The 16,542-nt window shown below is 43.3% G+C and overlaps 1 long non-coding RNA gene across 5 annotated transcripts in view; it reads left to right on the top strand.

Moving 5' to 3' along the window:
• Positions 1-16,542, top strand: part of LOC122802528 — a 701,752-nt gene that overhangs the window by 173,192 nt on the left and 512,018 nt on the right. The window contains exon 1 of one of the 5 annotated variants that reach the window (XR_006364954.1): positions 3,533-3,698. The exons of the other annotated variants lie outside the window; for them this stretch is intronic. This is a non-coding gene — a long non-coding RNA (uncharacterized LOC122802528). Of the gene's footprint in view, positions 1-3,532; positions 3,699-16,542 lie in introns of those variants that run through there. 5 annotated transcript variants of the gene reach the window in all.

Here is a 16,542-nt window from a genome sequence, read left to right as displayed (position 1 = left end):
GTCCCAGGACTGAACCCTGAGGTACTCCACTTGTCACTTGCCTGGAGCTGGATTTGGAGTCGGCTACTTCAGTAAGCCAGTTAGCGACCCATTGGGTGACGTAGGGATTAATGCCCAGCTTAGTAAGTTTATCTATGATTCCAGAGTGGGAGATGGTGTCAAAGGCCTTGGCAAGGTATAGCTAGGCTGTGTGGACCACCTTACCCTTGTCCATGGCTCTGGAGACTGATTCGAAGAAGTCAGTCAGGTTCAGGAGACAAGATCGGCCCTTCACGAACCCAAACTGGGTGGGGTCCAGTGTTTGAAGGTTGCCAATGTCTTTGTTTGTAAGTTCCATGATAATACGCTCCATGGCCTTGCAGATAAGGCTTGTCAGACTGATGAGACGGTAGATGTCCTTCAAGAATGCAACTGCAGTCATAACATGTGGGTTGTCCTACCTCAGGCAGCCCTCGGTCGGCCGGATTCCAAAGTCTGGGTCCGACGTCGGCTGATGTCGCATTTCTCTCTGACGTCAGAGCGGCTGGAGTATATAAGCATCAGCCGACGCCATTTTCTTCAGTCTTTCTTGCCGCGCGGTGCCCATGGATGCTGTATTCTTAGCTTTGGAGAGTGCGTTTTTTTACCTGTGTGGCCGTTATTACTGGAATTTGGAAATCTTCCGGTATTGAGATGGGCCATGTAGGGGGTGAGAGGGGGGTGAAGTTGGCACTGAATCGATCTGCCAGGATATTGGCAATATCCTTGGGATCAGTATATTTAATGCCATTCTGTTTTAGCTCAGAGCAGATCTGAGCATTGCCATTTAGATTCTTGACATAGTTATAGAATGCCTTGTGGTTGTCATGTTTCATGCTGTTTAGAAGGCATCTTGGGATATTGTCTGGGCCCATTGATGCAGTGTTGGTCTTAGAGAGAGCATTAAGTACCTGTTCCCTAGTGATAGTAGAGGGAGTATTATTTGATGATATTTCCTGAGGGAAGGTTGAGGGGGAGACTGGTAAAGTTGGAGCTGAATGTATCAGCCAGGAGGTTTGCTATATCTTTTGGCTCCGTATAGGTGGCTCCATTTACAATGAGCTCTGCAAACAATTGTGTATTGCCTTTGAGGTTGTGGACATAGCTAAAGAATGCTTTGTGGTTGTCCTTAGCCTGGAAGGCCAAACGTCCCTCAAATTTGGCTTTGGTAGACTTTATTTGTCCTCCGAGTTGTTTGTTTAATTTGAACAGAGTGCTTTTATCCTGCTGGGTGCTGCACCTCCTAATTTTTGCCATGATTTTCTACCTCCTGTTTTTATTGATTTTGTGATTCCACCAGGGTGGCTTGTTTTTTGAATTAGTTCTGTACTTCTTCTTGGTGTGTACAGCTGCCTCTATGCAGCTATTAACATGCTTGTACAGGGTTCCTGTGAACAGTTCTGCATAGGCAGAAGTGTTCTCAGGGTTTATGGGGGCTTGAAATTTTGCCAGGTTCTCACTTAATAACAGAAGGTTAGCCTTAGAATAGTTCCTGAATATTCCAGGTTTTATTTTTACTTCAAAGGAGACCATTTTGTGGTCTGACCTTACCAGGGAAGGCATTACAGTAGAGGTTATGCAGCAGTCTCCCATATTAGTGAGGAACATATCCAGTACGGCTGCACCCCTGGTTGGTGTATTGACTGTATGGTCCAGGCAGTTTGTGTTTACAAAATCAAGGAATCTCTGTGCATGTACGTTCAGTTTCGTATAGGATTCTCAATTAATAGTGGGGTAGTTAAAGTCACCCATGAATATCATCTTGGGTTGGATGGTTAATGTTTCTAATAAGTTTAAATACATAATATGGGTTTCCTGGGTCATAGAGAGGGACCTATAGCTTGCAAGGAAGGGGTACTAGATTTTACCTATGTTGAGTTTCACATGGAGTTGAACGATCTCGCACATACACACGCAGCCACTTCCTCATTCATACCCGCATTCATACACACAGACACACAGCTACTTCCTCATTCATACCTACATTCATTCACACATCGCTCTCTCTTCCGATCTCACACACACACACACACACACACACACACACACACACACACACACACACACACACACACACACACACACACACACACACTTGTTTGCTTTCATGCACGCATTCACTCATACACACAGACACATACACACTCATACAGGCATTCACTTACCTTACATGACGGCCCGGTTCCAAATGCTCCACGGACCGGTACTGGTCCGCGGCCCGGTGGTTGGGAAACTCTGTTATACACTCTTAATCTCAACACATCTCTGCACAATCTGTGTAAATGCCCATGCTATCTTTAGTTACTGCTTCACTTTTTGAAAGCGTGGAGGTTTAGTGAATTTCACACTTGAGGTTATTAAACAAAATATCGTATGGGGAGGGGCTTGTCCTTATTGGACAGCTGCATGACAGTGGGATCAGATCACTCTTAATGCTGTGCTGTCTACAGAGCATGGAGAGCAAGTCTACATGATGGTCAGCATTATGTAAGCAACATGCTCTGCAGCAGCTCTTGTACACCTGCTGTGCTGTGTTCATGAGTCGGTGTCTTCCAGGACAGTGCACAGGGACAGCAGATTGACCCACTTCTTTACACCCATCATTTCCATCAGTGACCAGATTTGCTAGAGGGCTCTTGCCCAGTGATATGGGAGCAAGTAGGTCATTTGGGTGCAGGAATTGGATCATTTGAGCAAGTCAGTTTGAGAGCACAACTTTCCTGAAAATAGTTGCTAGCAAAGGAGCTAAGTAACAGCATTCTCCCCTTTTGTGTTTTGCTTCATGATTTATCATTTGAAAGCAATGGATGCTTCCCCATAATGTAAAGTATCCATTCATCTGGTAGCCCATGACATGGCGATAACAGAACAAATAGTAAGGTAAAAGATGTTACTTTAGGACAAGCAGTCAGGCCTGGTTGTGAGATGGTGTAGGGCCACGTGGTGTAGCTGATCAGAGAGGATAATGGAATATTTAATTTGTCCATAGGCGTGTGAGTTAGATCCTTTCAGTTATCCAGCAACAGGAGGTATGGAATGGCTTTTGACCAGTTAGTTTTTTTTTTCAGCGCATTATTTGAATTGCAAGTCTTGTGCTATATATGATTTGGGTCAACCTATGGAAATTGTACTAGCATAGTGCTCTTTTCAAGGTTATCAGGTTTGAGTGGATAATGTATTCTTTTTAAAGAAAAGAGGACAAGTAGGTAAATGCTTTCTTCTAAGAAAGAATTGTAAAGATGTATGGTATTGCTTCTATTTTGGAGAAGGTAGATTTAAGTGACAGTTTATTTGTAGTTTTGATTTCCTGTTCAGTACTACAGATTAAATCCAGAGGATTTCTTTAATGTCCAGAGAAACGTAATTCTACTATGAGCAATAGAACAGAGAAAAATGATGAAATGTGCAAGCCTAATAGTGCCTTACTGCATGTCAGGTGACTGGAGTGAAGCTCCTCCTATATGTTATCTACATCATCTGTGACTCATTCTTGTTGAGTCAGTCTGGCAGATTTTATATTAGGCAGGAGTCCAACAAGAAATACTTCTATAGCTATGACATGTAGCAAGCTTACGTTGGTTACCTTTCTGTCCTAGACAGTTTGAATTTTATAGGACTGCTTTATACTGGAGATTTTTGCTGCAGTGAACAGTCTTTCTTTTTCTGGCAATGACAAGGAGGTAAGGTAAAAACAGCTAATATGCTTATTTAATGTTGATGAGGGAAAGCAGGATAAATGATCTAGTGACTTAATGGACATAGTCTGAAATTGCCATGCTTCTGATTTTAATAGCCATTTGATCTATTCAGTGATAATTTGTATGCTGCCTTATAGTGAAATTATGCTTGATGCATATATGCAGGGTGGTGTAAGTTCCATAAGAGCGTAACGATGCATTCCTGTCTCATGGTGTGATATGTATCCTTGCATATTTTTAAAGCAGCTGCTGTGGTTAACAGTAATTTAATTTGCTGCCAAAGTGGAACATTCTGTTCTTGAAACTTGCTTTATTTTATTTTCAAGCAAAATGGGAAAACATGATTGACTTTTGCCATTTCAGCATTCCTATGTTGCATCCCTTCTGAGGTGGTTTTCTGATAGCTATGGAAACAGCATGTAGAAGATTGCTAATTTCTGTTGACATAATTTTTTAAAGTTGTTAGTGGCTGTCAGTTTAATTGCAATCATGGATGACTTGTACAAACAGTAAAAACACACTTGAAACAGTTGTAAAAATCCTACGTGAAGTATCTGAAATGTTCGGAGGTTTATGAATAATATACAAAGGGAATTTTGTTTCTGGTGAATAGCGCTGCTAAGAAAACGGTCGTATCAGAAATGCTTGCTTTGTTTAATATAGCAATGCAGCTAGCTGCCTGTACAGTGCTGTGGTCAGTGTACCTGACAACATTGTTCATTCTTAAGAACCAGTTGTTGCTCACTGGTAAATGCAATTTAGGAAGAGCCGAGTCGTAGAAGACAGTTATGATCTGGTTTCATGAAGATTGGTTGCATACTAGCCTTGCACGTGTGTTTTCATTCTGTGTTTCCAGAGTATTTAAAATTACAGTTGTATATTTTAGAAATGGCTGTAAAGCGATGCTTGCGTGTAATATTGAGGGTAGTTTTCTGTAGTATGATTTAGTGTTGGTTTCAGTAGAAAGCAGCTCTGTAGTGGTGACATGAGTAAAACATTTTATTGCTTTACAAGGTAACTTTCTTCAGTTGCTTAGTAGTGACATAGTACTTTTTTGTTAATCAGTTACTTCTGCACGTCCAAACAATGTACTTTATTTCGGGAGTAAAACAGTAAGTTTGTTTTGTTAGTAAATTTAAGAGTCTTAATTTTCCTTTGCTTAATGGCAAGGACAAACTATTTGCCTTCCCACCTGTACCTAGAATACTCTGCAGATTTCCTGCTGGTGAACCTAAATTCTTCTTCTTCTTTCGGCTTTTCACGGTTAGGGGTCGCCACAGCGAATCACCTATCCACTCATGATTGGCAGTGGAGGTTTACGGTGTCGAGTTGCCAGCCCGGCGCCCAACCTTCCACAGAAGGCACACACACGCACACCTAGGACTAGTTTAGAGTGTCCAATCCACCTACAGCATGTCTTTGGGAAGTGGGAAGAAACCGGAGCACCCGGAGGAAACCCACGCGACCACAGGGAGGACATGCAGACTCCGCACATAAGGCACCCCAGCCGAGGATCGAACCGGAGATCCTCTTGCTTTGAGGTGGCAATGCTAACCGTTGCACCACAGTGGCCGCCCGGTGAACGTACTTAAACAATGTTTTTGTTAACCGCTTTGATTAAGGCAGTGTATTCAGGTAAAGTATGGTGTTTTCCTGGCTAAAGGTTATTTTGAGTTGTTTGCTGTTGGCTGGATTAGTCCCACTAGTTCAGTGGCATCTGTTCAGGGAAGACCTAAGGTGGTATTCATGCTAACAAGGGGAATTCTTCAAGGAAGCAGGAAAGTTTCTCTACTTTTTTCAAATAAGTGCCTTTGGGATCATTTATATCCACCTGAGTTACCACCAACTTGGGGAGATGGCTCCTCAGTTTAATGTCTCATCCAAAATGCGGCACACTCGCAGATGCAGCACCCCCAACCCAAGCTGCGCTGCTGTGTCAACATTAGAAAATGAATGTACCTGGTATGGGAATAGAACCCACAGCTTTTTGATCTTTCTATCACAAAGCTGTGTGTGGTACTTGTTGAGCTATTGTGACTATAACTAAAAAAAGTGGTTCAGAAAGTTGCTGTGGTATTAACTTGTATGGGATGATACATAGTTCAAAACTCAATAAACATTTAATAAATATGCTGTGTTTACTTATTTCAGTTCTGCAAATTGGAAACAAAGTTTTGAACTGTGATGTTTTTTGTGAACTCTTTGTAGTGGGAACATGTTATTCCAGCAGTAGTAGCTAAAGATAAATTTTGTATTGCACCGATACATATAACTATGGTAGATAATGACTTCTTGGCTCACCTAGTATGATATTTTCCTTAACTCATGCAAAAACTGCAGATTGTATATAATCAGTAGCTCTGTTTCTCCACCCCACATAAGAATTGCCATAATTGCATATCTTGAATCATACTATAGTTTTTGGCTTTGCAGCTTCTTCATTGGGGCAGCATCGTCCATTACTGTTTCTGTGAAGAAATGCTGCTACTTATTTTCTCGAGTCAGCTGGTTGGTAATTATCGTAGTGTGTTCTCTCTTTCTTTCCTTCTTGGACTGATTTCCTTAAATAAAAGGTGTAATATCCTGTCACTTCTTGTCTTTGTTGTCCTCCTTTGACATGCCTGTATCTTGACTGTGTTTATGATGAAGTCTCAAGAACTGCACACAGTGCTCTAAATATGGTCTTATAACTGTGTCTAGTGGAGTAACATTTTCTATTTGTGATACCTGTACAAGATCAATGACAACTACCAGTGTTTACCCTCAATCTCAGATGTTGGGAGTCACTCCTGACTCTCCCAAAACCTGATATTTTTGCTATTGTCCATATGTAGATTGGGGTATCTCAATGCAGCATCATATTTGTAACCATAGGGATTTTATGTGTGTGTGTCCTAACCATTCCCCACTCCCACCCCTGACATACACTGATGTATGATCTTTTAAGGCTAAAAAAAGTCTGTCTGTTCATGTCACCCCCCCCCCCCCCCACCACCACCACCACCATCATCATCACCATATTGTAATTTTAAGATGCATAACCTCTTCCCTCACTGTTACCACTGGGACTGTCATCCCAAACTTAAGACCTCTTACCTCCCTTCTCCCAGGACAGGCAAGCCTGTAAAATACTGCTGCCTTTCTCATCTCTGCCGGCCAATTTCTCAGGTGCTGGGCTCATCTGGTTTGCAGTCAGGGCTACATTCTCTGTGGTACAAAACTGACAGTGTGCTGTTTTCTGCTGCTGATGCCTTTTGCTGTGCATTCTTCTGCCAGATTTTTGTTTACATTTATTATTTCAATACTGCTGGATTGAAATTTTATTCCTCAGAAATTTTAGGATGAGCCTTAGTGCTGAAATGTCATATTTCATTACATTAGCATTACTGGTAAAGATTCAAAATTATGTACAGTCTTCCTGTAAGATGCACTAAATTGTTAATGTTCGCAAAGTCAAGCAATATAACATCATCTTGGGTTGCTCATATGGATTTATTTTCACCTTCAGCAGCACTCCTGGATTCTCATACCATTCTCAGATTTGTAAAAGGTACATGCGATCACAACCAAACCCAATGATGTTCTTCATCTCACATTGCTGCAGTCCTTACTTATGGGTAGTCCGCTGTCCTCGGTCGGCCCGAATACCAAAGTATTAGGCTGACGTCGGTCATGGGCGCTCAGATCTGACATCAGAGCGTCAGGGTATAAAAGCGCATGACCGACGTCATATCCTCAGTCTTTTTTGCCGCATGGTCCGATGCAGAAGCAGCGTTGCAAGTGCCGTTAGGGCGTTCTGAAATTTTCGAATTCCGAGTTTCAGACCGAAACCAAGTTGGGCTAAGTACCCCGTTGGGGAATATTTTTGTTTTTTCTTGCCTCAGTTAATTACCGGATGTCAGAAAAAGTGAATAATTGCATTTCTTGTGGGAAACAGATACCGCATAGGGATTATCACTCTCTTTGCATTCCTTGTTTGGGACCGGACCACGACGTAGTCGGGTGTCGGTTTTGTGCTAGGTTTAATAAGTGCACTATAAAAAGGAGGTTAGATTGTGCTAGGTTAGTTTTTGGTAAGCGGTGTAATTATAATATGCCGTCAGATCCTCCGACGCCCGCTTCCACGAAGAAGCGCAAAGACAAATCCTTGAAACCTAGACAGGTTGATTCGTCCGTTTCGGACGCCGGTCCTGCAGAAGCTACAGTAGAGCAGGTGGATCCGGCTGAAGTTTCTGTTGAGTCTCAGGGGGAGACTTTGATTTTGCAGGATGTGGCCTCCCAGGAATCAGGTCAGGCTGAAGGGGCCTCTCAAGTTACTGTTCTCCCTTCTATGCCTAAGGTGGTTAGGCCTTCTGCTTCTATTTCTAAGACTTCTTCTAAGGGCAGGTCTGTTTTGCCTTCCTCTGGTGTCCCTTCAGGTACTTCAGGGTCTGTGCCTAAAAAGCACATGCTTAAAATGGCAGAAGATTTGATTACTTTAATTAGAGGTTCTATGCCCCCTCCTGATAAGAGGCCTAGGGTGGAGCCAGAGTTGGAAAGTTTGGATCAGGCCTCAGATGACTCAGAGTCTTCTGCTGAAGATATTCTAGATTTTCATCCTTATTCGGATTCTGATGCTGAGGATTCCACTCCTTCTGCTTCTCCTCCAGAGGATTTTTCATTTTCAGAAACTCTGCATTCCATGAGGGAGCATTTTAAGTGGGAAGGACAGGATTTCTCTGATTCACGGAAGAGGCTTAGGGAATTCTTGTTTTTACCACAGCATAGACCCTTGGCTATACCTCCTGTTTTGGGTGTTGTTCAAGATGTTTTCTCGGAGGCTTCCCTTAATCCAGATTCTTTGCCTCCTGCGCCAGTTAAACCGGACAGATATTACAGGGTGCCTGAGGCTCATAAATATCTGTATAAGAGTCCTAGGGCGGACCCAGAAACTATTAGTCAGGGGCCTAAGGGTGTTAGAGCCTCTGTTGTAAAGAATCCGGTTCCTCTAGATAAGGAAGCTAGAGCTTTGGATAGATGGGGTAAGAAGGTGTATACCTCTTCTACTTTAGCGATGAGGGCTTTAAATTGCCAGTTTCATATGTTGAAGTATCAGAATTTCCTCCTTTCTCAGCTAAAATCTAAAGTGGATGCTTTGGCAGAGGGTATAGAGTGTAAAGAATTGCAGGATTTAGTACATGTCTCTGAACAGGTGGGTAAGCATTCTTTGCAATGTGGTTTTGATGCTGTACAGGCCTCTTCTAGGGTGGCTGCCACTGGTTCAGTTCTTCAGAGGCACGCCTGGCTTAAGGATCAGAATTTGTCTGAGCATGTTAAAACTAGAATTCTGGATGCCCCTTTACAGTCTGAAGTTTTGTTTGGTCCTCCTGTGGAGTCAGTTTTGAAGAAAATGGAAGACAAGGCTAAGTCTATGCAGACTGTTAAAGATTTTTTGCAGGTACAACCTCCAAAGTTTAGTAGGAATTGGCCTACTAAGGGGTGGACCTACCCTTCTTCTGATTCTCAATCTAGGGGTAGATCTAGACGTGGCAGGGGCAGAGCTCACAGTACATTCAGGCCTAGAACTTGGAGTTCGCCTGCACAATCTGCAGGTGAGGGCAGGGGCCAGTCCTTTCGTAAACAGGCCCAATGACCTGCATTTTCAGCTGCCAGATTCTTCTTGCCTGGCAGCTCCTTTGGGAGGAAAGTTGGCACTCTTCAAGCAAAACTGGCTTTTAGTCACCCAGGACAAATGGGTATTGGACATTATAAACCGAGGCTACAAGTTTTAAATACATTGCCTCCTTTCAAAGGCATGCCAGACGTTCCTCCTCGGCAAAGGATAGAGGCTCACAAGCAGATTTCTTTGCTTCTTCTAATAGGAGCTATACAGCCAGTTCCTCTGTCAGAAGTGGGACTAGGATTTTGTTCTCGCCTGTTTCTAGTACCAAAGAAAGGGAACACGTGGAGACCAATTTTGGATTTATCTATCCTCAACACTTATCTGGACATTCCAAAGTTCAAAATGCTGACGTTACAACAGCTTTTACCTCTGTTGGGAAAAGATCACTGGATGGTAACTCTGGATCTCAAAGCGGCTTATCTTCATGTTCCTATCAGGCCCAGTTGCAGGAGGTACCTGCGTTTTCGGGCTGGAAATTTACATTATCAGTTCTCTGCATTGCCCTTTGGCTTATCTACTGCGCCCAGAGTGTTCACAAAGGTTCTGGCTCCAGTGATTGCCTTTTTTTAGGTTAAGAGGAATACAGATTTATCCTTATTTGGACGATTGCCTGATTATTGTACAACACAGACGAACTTCTTCATCATCTTCAGTATGTGATGGTAGTGTTAAGATGCCTAGGGTATTCTGTGAACGAAACAAAGTCCAGTCTAGTACCCTCTCAGGACATGTGCTTTCTGGGTGTGAGACTGAATACAGCTTCCCAGATGGCCTTTTTGACCCTGGACAAACAAAGAAGCCTTTCTCTTTATTTCCATCAAATGTCTCTACAGTCCAGGCTAACTGCAAGGACAGTCCTTCAAGCCTTGGGGTTCATGGCATCTTGTATTCTGGTGCTTCCCAATGCCAAACTGCATATGAGGAAGCTTCAATGGTATCTCAAAATGTATGGACACAACACTGCCAAGATCTAGACACTGTCATTCCGATAATACCTTGCATTCAGAAAGAATTTTTGTGGTGGGCTCAGGAATGTCACTTAAACAAGGGACTCTCTGTGACCCGACCAGAGGCGAGTCAGATACTAACGACAGATGCCTCGGACAAGGCTTGGGGAGCACACCTCAATGGAAAATGGGTGCAAGACATGTGGCCTGTCAGACTTCAACATTTGCATATCAACTTGAAGGAGATGTTAGCAGTTCAATTTGCATTGATGGCTTTCAGGGATTTACTTCACCCAGGACAGGTGTTGATTCAAACAGACAACACTACTGTCATGTGGTACATCAACAAGCAAGGGTGAACCCATTCGTACCCTCTTTGCAGGCAAGCGATGATCTTGTGGGAGACTGCTCTCAGTTTACACCTCAATCTTCAGGCAAGGTTTCTACCAGGAGCACAGAACTCCTTAGCAGATGTGTTGAGCAGACAAATTGTGGATCCTCACTGGATCCTCATGTGTTTCAAAAGTTGACAGTGTTATGGGGACTCCAGACATAGATCTGTTCGCTTCTCCACTAAATTTCCAGTTGCCAAAGTTTTGCACAAAATGTTTCATCCCACAGCTTGGAAGGTGGACGCTCTATCATTCAGTTGGAGCAATCTTCATGTCTATGCCTTTCCACCTCTGCCTCTCATTCCCAAGGTACTCCTGAAGGCCAGAATAGACAAGCCATCCATGATTCTGATAGCCGGATTGGCCTCGACAGCACTGGTACCCACTACTGAGGAGTTTAGCGGAGCCTCCATGCCCTCTGCCTTTGATTCCGCATCTTTTGTCTCAGGAGGGCAATCACTTCCTCAATGTCAAGATTCAGTCTCTACATCTCACAGCTTGGCATATTCTGTTTTAGACCCTGGAGGGTCTCAGCTTCCACAACAAGTTTTGAATGTTATTTTGGAGGCCAGAAGGCCTAGTACAAGGAAAGTTTACGCAGATAAATGGAGGAGATTTTTTCTTTGGAGCAAAGCGAAGGACTTTGATGTTTCCAAGCCTGATTTAAGTGCTTCTCTTCAATATCTTACTGAGTTATTGGACAAGGGTTTGTCTTTCTCCTCGATAAAGGTTCATGCTGCAGCCATTTCGGCTCACTATGGTTGTGACCCTCCTTTATTTTCCCATCCTTTGTTTAAGCAATTTCTTAGAGGGGCAAAGAACATAAGACCCCCACGTAGAGCTCCTACTCCTGCTTGGGATCTCAATTTTGTGTTGGAAAAACTTACTCTACAACCTTTTGAGCCTGCAGCTACTGCCGAGTTAAAGTATTTATCATGGAAGACTGCTTTTTTGTTGGCCATTACCTCTGCAAGAAGGGTTTCTGAATTACAGGCCCTTATGGCAGTGGAACCTTTCCTGATTTTTCATAAGGATAGGGTATCTTTGCGTACTAATCCTTCCTTTATGCCTAAAGTGGTTTCTAGTGTGGCCTTGAACCAAACTATTCATTTGCCTACTTTTATGCAAACCCCAAAATAAAGGGAGAAGATTTTGCATACTTTGGATATTCACAGACAGTTACGTTATTATTTGAGCAGAACCAAGGGGTTCAGGCAGTCTCAGCAGTTGTTTGTTTCTTTTGCTTTGGGTTCTCAGGGGAAACCTGTTTCAAAACAAACTATTTCTAAATGGATTGGGTTTTGTATTTCTTTCTGTTATTCCCATCATGGTAAGGAGGTTCCGGCTGGAATCAGACCTCATTCCACTAGAGCTACTGCCACTTCTACTGCCTTCCTAAGGGGGGTAGCTACAAAAGATATTTTGGAAGCAGCCTCTTGGAGTTCAGTACATACTTTTTCCAAGCATTACCACCTTCCTCTTTATTCTAAGTCTAGGGCTGGATTTGCCTCTGCAATATTACAGGGCATTTTAGCAGCCCCTAATGCTTTATGATTTTGCCATCCTCCCTTACCTCTGCTTTGGGATTCTACCCATAAGTAAGGACTGCAGCAATGTGAGATGAAGAACATAGTACAGTTTTGTACCTACCATAAATGTAGATGTTCGAAGATCCACATTGCTGCAGTCCAATTTACCCTCCCTCCTTCCCCTCTGTAGTTTGGCATGGTAATATGGTTTGGGTGATGGTTGTTGTTGGGCATGTTTTTGGGAGGTATCCTGTTTTTGGGCTGTGGCCTTTCTTTTTAGGGCCTTCTGACATCTGGGGCAAGAAAAGACTGAGGATATGACGTCGGTCATGCGCTTTTATACCCTGACGCTCTGATGTCAGATCTGAGCGCCCATGACCGACGTCAGCCTAATACTTTGGTATTCGGGCCGACCGAGGACAGCGGACTACCCATTAGTAAGGACTGCAGCAATGTGGATCTTCGAACATCTACATTTATGGTAGGTACAAAACTGTACTTTTTCTGAGCATGCAGTCATTTACTGACTGCAGCCACAGACTTGCTGCATCCATTCAGCCATTCTCCGTCAGTAGCCACTGCACAACTGCTGTTGTTTTTACCACTGGATATCTAGCTTGTTGTAACTTGCAACTTGTCACAAAATATGCACCCCTTCTCCAAGCACCGTCTGCCATAAACTGCTCACCAGTCTGAAACCAGCAAGACCCTGGTTCCATAATTGAATAGCTACTAAATGCCAAACTCTGTCTGCATGATAAATACTTTTCATAAAGCATAAGCTGATAGCAAGCCATAACCTACTAGGATGTTCACTTTTGCAAGAAGTCTGAGTAAATGTTATTAGGTTTCCTTGGTAGTTCAGTGTTAAATAAAATGGAAGTTTATATTAGAAACTTGGTTTAAATCCCAGAGCTCAGTTTTGAAATCACTGGTTACAGCATTTTTAATAACTGTAGAAATGTCAAACACAGGGGTGTCTGTCTATGAAAAGGACACTTTGTTAAAGCATTTCTTGAGGTATAGTTCTTAACGTCAACGTCTTCAAATTATTTTAGCTATTGACATTGCTATGGTCACCTTGATTGGGTGTTGCAGACTCCCCAGTATATATTCTCAATAGTGCAGTTGATATGGGTATTTTGTTTTTGTATTAACAGCATAGATGAGCAAATTACTTTTTTTTTTAATTTTTTTTTTGGCCCACACCCCTACTGCGTACCTTCCAGCAGGCCATCTGCTTCTCCTAACTTAGTGTCCCAGGTGTTGCCTTCCCTGAGACTGGAACCACCTTAACCATAGATGAATTCTGAAGGTAGGTTGAAAACTGGAAGTAGAGAGTCTCTAGCAGTATCATGTAGACAGGAGCTTTGGGATGTCTTAACTGTGAGGAACTACTGACAGCACTTGCATCACCACACTTAATGTTAAATTAGCTCCAGCCTTACTCTAGAATAATGAATTTTAATGGCATTCTGTCTTGCAATCACAGCTCCTCCCCCATCACTGGGGAAGTGCCAAATCACAGATAGATGTCCCAGCTGTCCGTTTTAGAGTGGGCAGGCTGACAAAATGCTGCTCGTTCCCACCCCACCCTCCCAAACTCCTCCAAGGGAGACAAGCCATTAATGAACCTCTGGTTGTCTGGGTCATAGTCAGAGCTCCATCTTTTTGCATCACAAAGCCAGAATGACTATTACTAGACTTTTGTAAAGAAGGGGTTAAAGCAATTACTGCTTTTCCTCATTCAGGAGACTGATTTCCTTTATATGACATTAACAGTAAGCATATTATACTGCTTATATTAAAGGGAAAGTGTATTGGCTGGTTTTGAAAGGAGGAGTTAAAGTACAGCTACAGATATCTGTTGGTTGAATGTCTGCAGTAAACTGTATGGTTTAATTGGAAAAAAAAATTGTCTTAAGTCTTGTAATGGCATTAAAACAAAGTCATAATAAGCTTCCTTGGAACTGTGGCATTAGTAATGTGTATAAGGAAGTGTGCACATAAACAAAATTCAAATAACTTTTAACAAAGAAATATTACAGCAAAGACTTAGAGTTGCCCTTTGAGATGGTATTGGGCTTCTAGTAAATAATGGTAAATTGAAATTATAAATATGCAGGCAGTAAAAAAGCATCCTTAACTGTTAAAGTGGATGCTATTTTTTTCAAACACAAGGGGTCTACAAACATGCTGCTGAAATGATGGGAACAGTACATAAATCCCCCCTTATTTTTTAAGGCAGATGTGTATTACACTCGTGCAGAACTAAAAAAAAATGTAAGTGTAGGAATAGAATCTGTGGTCAGTGTGTTTATGAACTCAAGCTCTCTGTCTGAATTACTGCACTTTTCTATATGTATTGTGTCTTACATATGACTGTGTCCCTCCATAGTTGAAGTAGGCAGACGCCATCTCATTATTAAAAATTGCAACCAAACCAGTCACAATTACTATAGCTGTATATGTTTAACTTTTGTAGTAGAGAAATTTTTAATTTTTTTTTTTTTTACTGAATACATTTTTAATTTTCATAAACATATATACAGTATGTACATCAAAGACATATTTACAGTCACAGCTTAAAGTGGAGAAACATTTCCAAAAACAAACATTACAAAACCACTAATGTTAAGTTGTCAATCTCGCCTTCATTCTTGCTTGATGGGTTCAGAGCCGATCCCTCGGCTCCGACTCGGCACTTGCTAAGCTCGAGAGTCACTTTTACCAGCTCGAGGCAGCCCCATATCCCATGATGCAAGGCGGTAAGTACCCAGATCTCGTTTGCCGCTTCGCTTAGGAGGTCTTCTTTTTACCAGCTCCTGGTAAGTTATTCACTTTTGTGAGATTTAAGCCCCTTTTAGTTAAAAAAAACCTTTATTGATAGTTTTAAGTTTAATTTGTAGTTTTTCTGACAGGAAATCCCTATCTCCTTTATTTTTGTTAGTCAAACTTTTCCCTATCCCATCCCCCCCCCTGTTAGGGTGTGTGTGTTGGTTTTATAGAATACCTTTTGGTATTTATTTAAGTTAATTTTGACTGGTGTGTGTGTGTGTGTGTGTTTTTTCAGCACCATGTCAAAGGAGAGGGTCTCAGGTTTTAAGAAGTGTGACTCGTGCTGTCAGAAGATGTCTCTGACAGACGGTCACACTTCTTGCCTGTATTGTCTGGGCCCTCTTCACCTGCAGGACTCCTGTGCTATTTGTCATTCCTTCAGCCAGAGAGTCCTGCAGGAGAGACGTAATAAGCTGATACTTAGGGGCCTTCTTAAGCCGGAGGGCTCTCCGGCTAAGTCGGCTCCACCAAAATCAGCAAAATCTTCCAAGGCCCAGGCTTCTGTATCTAAGCCTGCGGCCTCGGCTCCGACTTCGTGCTGAGTCGAGATCGGCTCGGCTGGAGCCGATTCTGGATTGACAAAGCCTCGGCACCAATGGCTATCGGTGCGAATCTGTATTGACCACTTGATGTCGGCTCCGATCAGCTCCGACACCCATGTGGCACAGGCATCGGTGTCGGCTCCGATCGGCTCCGACACCGTTACTTTGGTGGCTGTATCGGCTCCGGCTGGAGCCGATACATCGAGGCTTCCTGTCGGCTCCGAGAGGTCGGCTCCGACAGGATCTATAGTATCGGCTCCGATGGCTCATTCCAGGAAGAGGTCGAGGTCTCCTTCCTTGGAGCCGATACTTTCGGCTCGGCTTCACCTCTTCTATCGAACGGAGCCATCGGAGCCGATCTTCAAGGTCGTCCAGGTTGTCAGATCATGACCTAGAGAGTGGTCAGTAGATTACTTAAGTCACAGGTACTGGCCCAAATGTTACACAGTCCGTCTCAACAGGCGACTGTTGGTCCACACCCGTTACAGTTCCTCCTTCAACTCTACCCCAGAGCTTGGAGTTGGAGTCTTCGGGAATGGTTACTGCTACGGCTGGAGGACGGATACCCCTTCTGTTCCTTCAGCCTCTACTCTTATCTCCTCTTGAGACCTTCCTTAGAGGGATTCGGTGGTCGGGCTTCCATGGTCTCCTCCGAGGGGTGAGTGGCATCGGACCCTTGTCCGAACCGCTCTTCCCCTTGGAGCCTCGGCCTTGGTGAGCTCGGCTCCGACATCTGCCTCGAGACTTCCCTTCGGTGGTCCCTGGAGTTCCTAGCTCTTCGGAGCGGGTTCTCTCGGACCTGCCTGGGAGGGGAGCATTCGAGGTGATGAAGAGTGTACTGGCCACTGGTATCAGTCAGCAGTCTGTTCCCGTAGCTCCTCCCTCTATAGTACCTGTTGACATCTCTGCCACTTCT

The sequence above is a fragment of the Protopterus annectens genome, chromosome 5.part0 (assembly GCF_019279795.1).
Source record: "Protopterus annectens isolate FY-2018-M chromosome 5.part0, PAN1.0, whole genome shotgun sequence".
NCBI lineage: Eukaryota > Metazoa > Chordata > Ceratodontiformes > Protopteridae > Protopterus > Protopterus annectens.
Note: the sequence above shows the minus strand (reverse complement) of the source record. Positions and strands in the feature narration are given on the sequence as shown.